Genomic DNA, 13,467 nt, shown 5'->3' with positions numbered 1-13,467 from the left:
AGCTAGTTTATGAAATTCTCATAGCACTAAAATATTATACATTGGGTCAATATGATGCTTGCAGGCCCTTTTCATCTCATGCCACGTTACCATGGCTCTAGCTAAATTCCAGAAATCCTATCTCTTCAAGCATGGTTTATCACTGTGAAGCTTGCTAATTCCTAATTAACTATGTTTATGTCTAATTTTCATATCTTGGCCTTTAGACTAATCCTGGAAGCACGGGAAATTATCTATAAATAAAAGTGACTCTACTGAATCGGAATGTGCATGCACTTACGATTAAAAAAAAAAGCGTATTTAAGTAACTTAGGATCCATCAGTCAGGTGGCTAATTTTATAAGTTCAAAACAGGTCCTGTGCTGTAATTTTCTGCCAGGCTCAGTAGTGACTGAGGACATCCCTGCCCTTTCCATTTGAAAGCCTGTGTCAATCAGGTTCTGGCCAATGGGCTACACCCCCCTCAGTGATTTTGTGACCCAATGAAATGATTGTCACTGCCCTCCTTGTCTGAGCACCACATGACACCTGCTCCATTGTCCCTTGTGCCACTTTATTGGAGCATAGAAGCTGCCAGTCTTGCACTCAGATAAAACAGTGGCATCTCCAAATATCTCCATGCTGGAAGTTGGCAGCTTATACTCTGTATCAGTGAGCTGGCACTGATATAGTGAACTTGTCACTTCTAAGTGAGCACAAAAGAGGGCTTATTTGCTAGACCTTGAATCTAATGAACAGCTTTCTCCTATTTTGTATAGTTTTCCAGTCATTTGACTTATACAATAGAGAAATCATATTTCGACTTCTTCAGGTTAAAAAATTGCCCCTTTTCTGATTTGTCATCAAGAGGTGTGACACAGTTATTTCTGAGGCAGCTTTATTATGGAAAACAGAATAAGTAACTCATGTCACTCAAATCAAATCCCTCGGGGAGTAGGTCCAGTAGTGATTCAAAAGCCAGGAATAAGATTAAAAACCAATTTTCTAGGTGGAATGAGGAACAGGTTCTTTTTCTTCTAAACTAATGGCCCTTCACAGAGGAAACATTCACAAGGTACAAGGGGGACATTTGAATTCTCTCCCTCCCACCTTCTTCCTTTCTAGATGCAGACTTTAGGCTTAGCTTTGAGGCTCCAGGCAGGGTGAGGAGCACACTGATGATGGAAAGGTCAGCCTGAGAGGTACTGAGGAAACTGAGTCCTCACCTACAATGTCTATCTTTACCTAATAGAGACTGTATAAAACATTGTCAGCCAACAAGTTTAGTGCCTTAGGCTGTTCCAAGGAGACAGGTACAGGCTTTTATTCTGCATGGACTTAGCTGGGTACTGCCTGCCCTAAGGAGACTGTGTAGACTTTCAGGGGCTGGACTGCCCAGGTTTAAGGAAACTACCAACCCCTCAAAAATATATCACTAAAAGGCAATCATACTTCTCCATTTCAAATCTAGCATTTGTACCTAAATTCAATCTGCTGCTTTACTGCAAAGTTGTCAAAACCAGCTTTATATTTAAGACATACAGGTTGCAGGAAAAAGCCTGTCGACCAGAGAAAGTCTCCTTTAAAAAGGTGAGATTGATTTAAGAAGCCTGATCTCTAAAGGGGTTTGTCTAGGGTGTCTCATCATGGTTAGGGGTACTGCAACATGGGGGCTTATGACTGTGACCACAATGAAATTGAGCAAGAAAGAGATATGACATTGTACTGCAGACTGTGAGCTTCCCAACTATAATACAAAACAAATGGCTAAGAGTTTCTTTCCTGCCCACTTGTGCCCCAAGGTATATAAACCTCATTAAGTCATCGGTTGTGGTGGTGGTTTAGCTCTAAGTTGCATCCTACTCTTGCGACCCCATGGACTATAGTCCACCAGGCTCCTCTCTCCATGGGATTTCCCAAGCAAGAATAGTGGAATGGGTTGCCATTTCCTTCTCCAGGGCATCTTCCCCATCCAGGGTTTGAACCAGCATCTTAAACCCACGTCTCCTGCACTGCAGGCAGATTCTTTACTACTGAGCCACCAGTAGGACGCTAGAAAGGACGTCATAGAAAGGACGCTCCATCAACTCATTAGAAGAAGTTCTTTTGCAAGTAATATGGTATGTGGAGAATAGAGAGAAAAAAACCAACAACAACAAACCCACAATCTTCTTAAACACTAAACAGGAGTTTTTAACGTGGGGTCTGTGGACTTCCAAGGGGTCCATGAGTTCTCAGGATCCATGAACTTGGATGACAAAAAGATATATTTTCATGTATCTCTAACTGAAATTCACCATATCCTTCAATTATAAATGAAGGCAACAAATTGCAGCAGTCTGGGTAATACATTTGCCTTTGTCACCCATACATGTCAGATATTTTCAAATGAGATATCACAGTTGTCATAGAAAGGTTAAATACTGTTTAGCAACACTTCAAAATTATGGCAGATATTAGACCAGCTGTTAGATCTTATTTAACCCATTATTGGTATAATACTGTATCATAACAAACATTGACAATGGTATTTTAATACAATTGGTTTCCTTTGTAAAACTATAAATTTCATTTTATGGGTTTAAAAACACCATTCAGAGAACAGGCTTCACTAGTCAGCCACAGGAATACAGTGGCCAAGACTCCGCACTCCCAGAGCAGGGAGCCCGGATTCAGTCCCTGATAAGGGAACTAGATCCCACATGCTACAACTAAGAGTCTGTGTACTGCAACTAAAGATCCCGCATGCCACAACTGAAAGCAGGCAAATAAATAAGTTAATAACAGAATAAAAAATTAAAAGATCAGAAAAAGAACCATTGTGTTTAGGCCCATCACTTCACTGTGCCCATACTACCTTCATTTCTGTCCCTCGCCATCATTTCAACTACTTTCTCACCAACATCCTGAATTCCTTCTCTTGTCCCCAAGTGTTCTTTCATTGTCTCAGATGTTTACATAGGGCAGTCTTTCACATCTTCCGTTGTATGCAGTACTCGTCCTTTTTCTGAGAATCCTCTTCCCTCCACCCCTAACCAGAGCCTCTGTGTCTCTCCCAACAGACAGAGACAGCTTCAGTCTCCTGCCTAAGCTCTTCCTTTGTTCCCAGACTAGGTCAGCATCCCTTTCTTTCTGTCAACCTTGTCATCATCTGTTCAGTAGTACCCTTCCAGCTGGATGCTCTAATGAGGGCAAAGCCCACACTGGCCCGGTTCACTATCATGTATCCAGTGTGTAGTGTCAGGCTGGATACCTATGGGAACTCAATAAATATGTGTAAATACATGCACCAAAAAACCATTCTCTAACTTATGCTTTAATATATTTTGTAACTTTTTGATTTAATGTATTGTTCTCTTGTTTCATGTTGTTACTTTTATTTGCTTTAAAGCAGCATAATATTCTATGGGGTATAAGTACTTTTAAAAAATAATTTCCCTAGCTGATCATCTTGTTTTCAGTTTTTACTAATGCTGTGATGAATGTCTTCCTGTATATCATTTTATTTTTCTTGCTTTGTATTTAGGATTATTTCCTTAGTATAAATTACAGGAAGAGGAGTTAATTCATCTATGGGAATGAACATTTTTATGGTTCTTGATTTATTCTATGACATTGCTTTCCAAAAGGAGTCTCTCAATTTAAAACGCCATAAATAACATAAATAGAACATTTGCTAATGATTTTTCAAAGTACTTAAAATGACATTTGCTAGACAGTCATCACTGGATTGGTCAGTAATGGGGTAATATTTTTGTTGAAAAGGATAACATAAAAAACTTCTCTTTAACTCAAAATGTAGTACACTAATTTCCACATGGAGGAAAATATTTTATTTGTTAACAGAGAACTAAGGACAAAGATATTGTGCTAGGGAAGACAAATTGTTTTACCTTAGATATAGTCATTTTGTTAGTTAAATGGGCAAAATTCATTGAAGACTCTATCTGAAGTTCAAATATTTGAAAGCAAGGAATAAAATAATCTCTATTATGACAAGAATTATGTCATTTCATATTGAAAAGACAACATACTTTCTAGAGGCTAAGTAATTAATATATTAATAGCATACAAGAAACAAAAATTTAAATACTAAGAATTTTTTGCGAGATGTTAGAAATAAAATGTATGGGCTGACAGATTTCTCCTTATTTAAAGACATACATGCCAGCAGGGACTTGTCAGGCAGGGCTGTGTTTCTCCTTCTAATTCCATGTTCCCTCCTACTCCTTTCGTCTCAGTAGCCAACCTGGGCTTCAGGCTAGGCTGCTTCTTCATGAGTAGTACTCAATTTTCTCCCTCAATACATGAAGTTGTTTTGGGTTGTCCCTTGTTTTAGTACCCTAGCTACACATAGAACAGATTGTTGACTTAGGAGGTGGGGTGTCCATCTTATTGAATATGAAGAAAAAGAGCTAACCAGCTAACCAGTGTCTTGTTGGAGAAGGCAATGGCACCCCACTCCAGTACTCTTGCCTGGAAAATCCCATGGACGGAGGAGCCTGGAAGGCTGCAGTCCATGGGGTCGCTGAGTGTCGGACACAACTGAGTGACTTCACTTTCACTTTTCACTTTCACGCATTGGAGAAGGAAATGGCAACCCACTCCAGTGTTCTTGCCTGGAGAATCCCAGGGATGGGGGAGCCTGGTGGGCTGCCGTCTATGGGGTCAGACACGCTTGAAGCGACTTAGCAGCAGCAGCAGCAGCAGCAGCAGCAGCAGCAGCAGCAGTGTCTTGTTGCCCTGTTCATATTCTGGGGGGAGGGGGTACCAGAGCTTACCCCATTAAATTCTTCTTAATGATAACAGTCTAATATATGCTGACTATGTGACTGCTGTGTGCAGGATGCAATACCAGCATCTGCAGGGGACATAATGGATGATACGTTAACCAGTGGGAGACAGGTAGAAGGACATTTCCTGCATTACACAAATATGCACAGAAGAGCAAGAAGGGTCCTTCCACATCTTTAAATGTCCCACTGGGAGAGCTCAGGTTCATCAGACCCTAATGTCCTGGAATGAAGACAAAAATGCAAATAATTGAACTGAGCTAATAAATAAAGTGCTTCACTATGGCTTAGAGGTAAAGAATCTGCCTGCAGTGAGACTTGGGTTTGATCCCTGGGTTGGGAAGATCCCCTGGAGAAGGAAATGGCAAGCCACTCCAGTATTCTTGCTTGGGAAATCCCATGGACAGAGGAGCCTGGTGGGCTACAGTACATGTGGTTGCAAAAGAGTCAGACTAAACAATAACAGCAATAAAACAGGCACATAAAGGGATGTAAGTGTAGGCCACTGTTGCATGGCATGAAATGGTCATAAACTCAAAAGGACAGTGTCTTCGGTGAGCCAGGCACATTTATTGACTCATTGTTCCTGACAACAATCATGGGAAGTAGATATCAGCTCCCCCATTTTATGGGTGGGGAAAAAGAAGGTCAATGAACATTACTTAGTCAGAGTAAAACATTCAGTGAGAGGTGGAAATGAACAAGCTTATGCTCTTTCTACTACATGCCAGGTAGGTAAAGGTACTCAAGAATCATACCTTGGTTACTATATCTTTATCCAAAGCTACTCAAAAATTGATTTTTAAAAAACAGTTGTAAAGTAGAATGGGGAAAGAAATAACCCACATTTCTGAGATGTCAGACCCAGTGAAAAAGAATCTCAAACAGTCTTCAAAAAGCATGTACAGTAAAGTTCATGAACCTTCATCTAAAGGCAGTGTACATGGTAGCAAATTTGAGAGATCACCTGGGTGAGACCTTGAAAGTACTTTTCATCTGAATGACTCTGAGCCATTATTTCCCCTCTCTGGGTCTCATGTTCTAGTATCCCTCAAAGGATTTTTATAATTAAATAAGATAATCTATATAAAATGTTTAGACGTTGGTACTTTGTGCAGATTACAACAAACTGTGGGAAATTCTTAAAGAGATGAAAAATTTGGCTTAAAACTCAACATTCAGAAAACTGAGATCATGGCATCTGGTCCCATCACTTCATGGCAAATAGATGGGGAAGCAATGGAAACAGTGAGAGACTATTTTTTTTTTTTTTGGCTCCAAAATTACTGCAGATGGTGACTGCAGCCATGAAATTAAAAAACGCTTGCTCCTTGGAAGAAAAGCTATGACCAACCTAAACAGCATATTAAATAGCAGAGACACTACTTTGCTGAGCAAGGCCCATCTAGTCAAAGCTATGCTTTTTCCAGTAGTCTTATATGGATGTGAGAGTTCGACTATAAAGAAAGCTGAGCGCCGAAGAATTGATGCTTTTGAACTGTGGAGTTGGAGAAGACTCTTGAGAGTCCCTTGGACAGCAAGGAGATCCAACCAGTCAATCCTAAAGGAAGTTAGTCCTGAATATTCATTGGAAGGACTGATGCTAAAGCTGAAACTCCAATACTTTGGCCACCTGATGTGAAGAACTGACTTACTGGAAAAGACCCTGATGCTGGGAAAGATTGAGAGCAGGAGAAGGGGACGACAGAGGATGAGTTGGTTGAATGGCATCACTGACTCAATGGACATGAGTTTAGCAGGCTCTGGGAGTTGGTGATGGACAAAGAAGCCTGGTGTGCTGTAGTCCATGGGGTTGCAAAGAGTCAGACATGATTGAGTGGCTGAACTGAATTGAACCAGGCATATAATGATATACATTAATTATCAGTTGTACTGCTGTTAAAGTAATTTTTTTGCATATAAGTCTAATAAGCTTGGATCTGTCTTATCTGTTTTCTAGAATATACTATATTAGGTGCAGCATAATAAAAGATAATGATAGCTGACTACCACAAGGGGCAGCTGTCACCTCTCATTGAAAGTAGCTGAAATAAGACCCCACAGGAGGACCAAAAACAACCTCCCTCTCCAAAACTGTAAGAACATCAATAATAGTTGTTTTAATTATGCTTTACACTTTGCAAAGTCCTTTTGCAATCATTTCATTTGATTCAAACAACATTACTGTTTTGTAGGGAGGGCATTACTCCCACTTTACCAATGAGAAAAGAGAGTCTCAGAGAAGGGAATGCCTTCTCTAGAATCATAGCTAGTCAAAAGAGCAAAAAGTACCACAGTCTATACATGTGCTGTGCAGTATGGTAGCCATATGTGGCTACCTAAATAAAATTAAACATGCAGCTCCCCAGGAGCACAAACCACATTTCAAGAGCTGAATAGTTCATGGCACTCGTGTTGGACAACCCAGATTACAGATCACTTTCTTCACCATAGAAGGTTTTATTGTTATGCTGGTCTATAGAAATGAGAGCACCAAACCATTACTGCATAATACTATGCCCAGTGTCCACGACAGTGAGCCTGATTCTCAGAGAGAGATGTCAGGGAAAAGGAAAATACTTTAGAAATGTTTTTATGAAAAACACTAAACTTTTAGCTCTAATTAGAGAGTTAAATTTGTGTGGCACTAGGCTATAAGCATCATCAGAACTGCCCAGAATCCCCCAAAGTACCTAGAACCAGTGTTCTGCAAACAGAATCTACAAATATTTATTTAGTTGTTCTATTTCATGATTCACTCATTTCAGGAAAATATGTCAGTATAAGAGAATTCTTCCCGAAGCAAATAAATTGAATGTCATAAAAATGTAATAATCTTTGTTAAAATCTCAAGGGAATTTATGTTTGTACATTTATAAAATTTAGTGTACATACAAAGTCTTTTTATATTTCAATATCTATTTGATGCAGAAAAATTGTCAATAAATGTAATCAAAAAGAGATGAATGCCAGTTAAAATAAATATGTTTGAAGATGAGAAATATTTTTAATAATGATATAAGCCTTAAAATAATGGTTTATAGCATATCCCCAGTAAGTCATACGTTAACAGATCCTCAGTAAATCATACGTTGGTCTTAACTTTTGGTTCATTTTCTTAGAGCAACACTAGGAAATAACTTTTAGAAGTGGAGAGCCTGACAATAAGCGCTCGGTATTACTTTAAAGCAATACAGAATGCTCAGAAGTTTCAGAAGTTAGTTTCCAGAGGATGACAAATACTTGACTACACAAGAGTCATCAGCCTTGCCTGGCAGGATGGTGCTGTCAAATTCAAGGTGCACGGACATAGATGGAGGCAGTTTCATTTTTTAAATTGACTTTGAAAGTCTTAATGATATATGTACATTTCATGGAAATATGAGCTTTAGTATAATGGTCTGTTCTCTTTAGACAGATGGGACTCAATTTATGTTCTACATGATTGTATCCCAGAATTTCAGCCTTAAGATGTTTGTCATAATATAGTTAATCTATTATTTTATGAGGGCTACTAAATCTTGGCCTCCTGAATTTGGGTAGATACATGCCGAATTTATGATGGCGCTTGTCTAAAAATGACAGATGCTGCCAAAGCAGAAAACTATCATTTTCTTCTACTCAACAGCACAAGGTCTTGGTGCGAGAGACAGAAATGGGGGAAAGAGGCATTTACAAAGGCCTTGCTGGCTAATCAATGGGGTCCTGCAGCAGTCTGTGGAAATGAGAAGCTGTCAGATGGGAAACTTAGCCCCATTTGTAACAACACATAAAAACTGTGAAACACACAGGGGAACCCATAAAAATGACGAGGCGAGGGTCTCCATTTGTATCTTTGGCAGAAAAACTCTTCGACAAAATTGAAAAATGCAGTTTCATAAGGTAATGGGATGACCATAAAAAGCTGAACTGTAGCCTTTCCAGGCAAATCGTATTGATGTACTAGTTGATAACTGCTCTGGGTTCACACCTGAGGAATTTCCACCATGCAAAAGCACATTATGCTGAAAACTAAAACAGGTTTTAAGATGTCCTCACTTCTTTCCTTCCTTCTTAGGTATTTTCTGGTGCTGTCATCTCTATCTCCATGTTATCGTCATGGGTATAGGATAAACAGGGCTTCCCAGGTGGCGCTGGTGGTAAGGAATCTGCCTGCTAATGCAGGAGACACAAGAGACGCGGGTTCAGTCCCTGAGTCGGGAAGATCCCATGGAGGAGGGCATGGCAACCCACTCCAGTATTCTTGCCTGGAGAATCCCATGGACAGAGGAGGCTGGTGGGCTATAGTCCATAGGATCACAAAGAGACAGGATTGAAGTGACTTGCACACACACATACACATAAGGGATAAACAAAACAGTGTTTCTGTGCCCAGTGGAAATCTTTTAGAGGGGTGGTCCAAATGCTACTGCAATTGTGGACAATATTCAGGAAAATCCACTGGACCCCTGAGGAGGCAGCCAAGGCTCTGCCATATTGGTGATGCTCTTGCCCTCTGCTGACCTCTATCTCAAGGAGTGTGTCTGCCTCCAGTTACATAAAGGCAACAGCTGTCAAGCAGGAGCTTTGAGAACACTTGCCATGTACCTAAAATGAGTGTTTTCATTCAGACTTGTCCTTGAGAAAAATCTCTAACTCCTAAAGCTTTGGTCTCTTGCAGTTAAATGAAACAGACAACATATTGCACAGAAACGAAGGATTATCAATAAAACAAAGCCTTAATGGCCCTTTCACTGCCACCTCTCCTGCTCAAAAATACCAAGAGACAGCAAACAATTTAAAAGTAATACATAGTCCTACTCAATAGTCCTTAAAAAAGTGGGTTAGTGGTTTCTGACTTTGCCCATTGGGACACTTGAATTAATTTTTCCAAGTCAGGAAAGTTTAGAAGTAATGGGAACAGTGGAATCTGCATGGGACAAGAAGCCCCTAGTTCCTACTCTGACTCTACTGGGATATGAGTGGTGCAAGCTCACAAAGCCATTTCATTTTTCTAAGACCCAGCTCCTTCAATGTTGCCATATTTTTGGGAGCAGCTTGAAGATGGCTACTATATGTTGTTTTTCTCTGTAGCCCTAGGAGACAATACGGTAAAACGAACAAAACCCCACTACTTCGGAAGCTCCTTGGGAGCAAGAAAGTGTCTTTCTGTTGATTGTTGTACCCTAGAAATGGCAAATGTTATAGATGCACTACACTACTTAGCTGGGAGGGATTGGGGGCAGGAGGAGAAGGGGACGACAGAGGATGAGATAGCTGGATGGCATCACTGACTAGATGGACGTGAGTCTGAGTGAACTCCGGGAGTTGGTGATGGACAGGGAGGCCTGGTGTGCTGCGATTCATGGGGTTGCAAAGAGTCAGACAAGACTGAGTGACTGAACTGAACTTAGCATAGATAATAAATACTTGCTGAGTGAATAAATGGATATAGAGTTTATTGTGTGCATGTATGAAAGAGGGATACTAGTCTCAGCCTGACCAGTCACCGGGTTGTTGAGAGGGTCATACAAAAATAGTTACACGACTGGATTTTATAAACAGAACAAACCCAAGGTATTCCTATTGTTACATTTTAAGCAGAACATGTTGGTTCCATCATCTTTTGCTCTTAATTGCATTTATAAATATATTTATAGCATTTTGAATCATTCCATCTGCTTTCATCTTTTTAGACAGCAACTGATTAAAAGCTGTTTAGTTTTAAATAGCTTTATATACTTTGAGCTAGACGTGTATTTTCCCCATCTTGATACCTAATTAATTAAAAAAATCTTGTGCTAAAGACTAGACATATGGACCATTAGGTTGAATTGTCACAATATTTTATCTCTAGGTTGATTATCAAAATATTTCATTATTTTCACAGAAAAAGGTTTTCCAAAGGCTCTGTTTTTTGAGTCTGCTATGAGTGGTTAAATGCTGTCACAAAGAGCATTCAACTTGATATATGGGGCATATTATCACAGGGAAGTGTACTGTCATATGGCATTATGACACTTGAACTCCAGGGAGAAATTTGGGTAGAGTGTCTGGCCAATATGTTCTAGCCATCTTCCTGAAGCTGCCTAATGCTTGCTGTGTCTTGACCCCAATTTTCCCAAAGCACATTTATCCTCCCTCCTACAAAGTTTTGAACTCCCACTGATACAGCATGAAAAGTAGGGATAGATCCTAGAAGACTAGAAAGCTATTTCTTTGGATTTTATGTTTAATTCTATTCTAACTTCTAAAAAGTGAATAGGACAGCTATCCTTGCCTGAAATAAAACATATTTAGCTTTTTACAATCATGTGGTCAGAGCTTCTTACAGTAAATGAAATCCCTGTTACTGTAGTTTAAACTCATTTTCTTTACAGATTTGCAAGAAAAAAAGAGAGAAAGCTTCCAATAATACCCTGAACTTTTTTAATCTGATAGTTTCATTATAACAAATCTCAGATCAAGACACAACATGATCAAATTATGTCTCCAAATGCATCACAAAAAATGTTGCCCCAGTTGCTAAAATAGCCGGTAATAAGGCTTTTCTAGCTCTTAGAAGATTGTTAGGTCACTTCTTAGAATAAATAATCGGTGTTCTCAGGGAGTAAAGTGAGATCATCTGTCAGTCCCATACTTCTTGTCAGATTCTTTGAGGTGATATTTTTTTCTTGACTGATTTTCAGTGAATCCCCAGATGCTGTACTCCCAGTAGCTCCCTCTCTTAAAAGTTGGCTATTTCCTCTTCCTCAGAATTTGCCCTCATTGAACAATATTCTATTGCTAAGTTATTGATGCTTAAATGTGAGAAAGGAAATTGAATCACTAAATCCTTTGGATGCTTTGAATGCCTGGATTTTGAAATCTGGTAGCTGAGACATCATGTTACTAGCATATTCCCTTTTTACTCAGATATCTCAGAATCACATAGACACTGCTTAAACTCACTTGATAGGAACTCTTCATTCAAAAGAAAAAAAATCAATGCTAGTGAACTTCAGTCTTGTAAGAATTATCAGTCAACCACGACTTCTCACTGTGACTGTTACTCTACTTTTTGGCTGACTCCTTACAGGCAGAGTTGTCTGAAATAAAACACTTCAGTCAATTAAGTACCACACTCCTTCCTATTCCCTCCCCCTTCCCTCTGTGGCCCACCTAGACTGTTTATGAAGGTGTGGTCCCTGGGTCTCCTATTCTCCTAAAGTGGGGTTTTAAACAAAATCAAAACCAGTTACCAAAATGTCATGACTGTCTCTCATAATAATGTTACGACAAAGGGAACTTTTTAAGGGTTTAGAAATAGGTGGTCAACAATAGGTTTTGTATTACATTATTTAGACCAGATTTCCCATCTGGGCAAGCTTTATAATTTTCTAACTTGAAAATTGTACAAGACACACGTGTAAATTCTTGCTTAGAAGCCAACATTTAGTTGAAGGTGAAAAAAAAAAACCATATATCTATTTAGCAAATATAACCCACTTTATTTTTAAATAGACATTTTTAAATAGCCATTTTTCAACAGCTTCGGTATTGCTTTTATAGATATAATAGGACAAATTAAATGTTTCACTAGTATTAATATTTAAAACATGGAGAAACAAAAAAGTAATTTGAATGACCTAACCAATGACTTGCCTAATAATTTATGAAGATTTTGAGTACGAAAAACATGGAAAAGTGAGGTAACCCTCAAATACCTATAGCTTCCATGACTTTTAATCCAAGTCTGGGCAATGACATGGTGAGTGAGGTCAGTACTGTTGGACCACAGCTATTTTGGGGGATACATAGGGGAGTGGCAGAAGAGGCAGACGATGTGGGATTAAAGCCCACTGCACAGCTACTGGAGAAGAGACTTTGGGCTTAAGATGTTTTTCTCTCCCCACTGTCATCTCCTAGGGTTCTTCTAGATCTCAGTTCTCTTTCCTTGTTTATACCACTACTGTGCTTGATCTTGGTGTGTTCCTATTACCTGCTAGGCAAACATGATTATTTGTAAAGTCTTAAATAAGCTGAAGGAATGGAGTGACAATAACCTCCACTGTTTTTATCAGTTTGCTTATAAGGACTACTGTGGATAAATAGCACAATTCAGGTAAGAAAACCTTTCTCAGAATATTATTTCATAGAGGCAACAATATCCTGTAGAAAATGAAATCAGGCAGGAAGTCAGAGATGATGGATCCTGGTCTTCCAAACACTGGGTAACGCTGGGCAAATAGTGGATACAATGTGGACCTCACCATGGCTTAAACTGGAGATAATATTTGACCCTAATAACTGATAAGTCTGGGTTAAAGATTTATTTGCTAATATGCAAAAAAAGGTTTTGTTCTTTAGAAGGGGAGAAGTGTGATGTAATAATTTAGTACTTATTATCTGTTCATCAGGTATCATGATTTAGTGATCCTATCACACAGAGAATAAAAGTCTTTTATCACCAAGTTTGAATCAGCTCATTCATTCCAGGCTTCAGAGCTTTGGGCACCAGCATCTATGGGACCTCACCAATAATGGTCCCTTTTTACATAGTCTCTTTGTCTGACGAGGGTTTTCTGAATCCTCCTCTTACGAATGGATTTGTTTTTCTCTCAAGCCCCTAGGAAACCACAGGAAAGCATTCTTAAGTCTCCTCCTGAAATTCTATAATGATTTGGAGAGCAGAAGAAAATCAGAAGGGCAGTGTGCGTCTGAGTGCTTCCAACAA

The 13,467-nt window shown here is 39.3% G+C and overlaps 1 protein-coding gene across 9 annotated transcripts in view; it reads right to left on the bottom strand.

Annotated features, from left to right (window-relative positions):
• The window catches only part of ZNF385B (zinc finger protein 385B), a 362,959-nt gene that overhangs the window by 22,316 nt on the left and 327,176 nt on the right, over positions 1-13,467 (bottom strand). The window lies entirely within an intron of this gene.

This window comes from Ovis canadensis, chromosome 2 (assembly GCF_042477335.2).
Source record: "Ovis canadensis isolate MfBH-ARS-UI-01 breed Bighorn chromosome 2, ARS-UI_OviCan_v2, whole genome shotgun sequence".
Taxonomy (NCBI): domain Eukaryota; kingdom Metazoa; phylum Chordata; class Mammalia; order Artiodactyla; family Bovidae; genus Ovis; species Ovis canadensis.
Note: the sequence above shows the minus strand (reverse complement) of the source record. Positions and strands in the feature narration are given on the sequence as shown.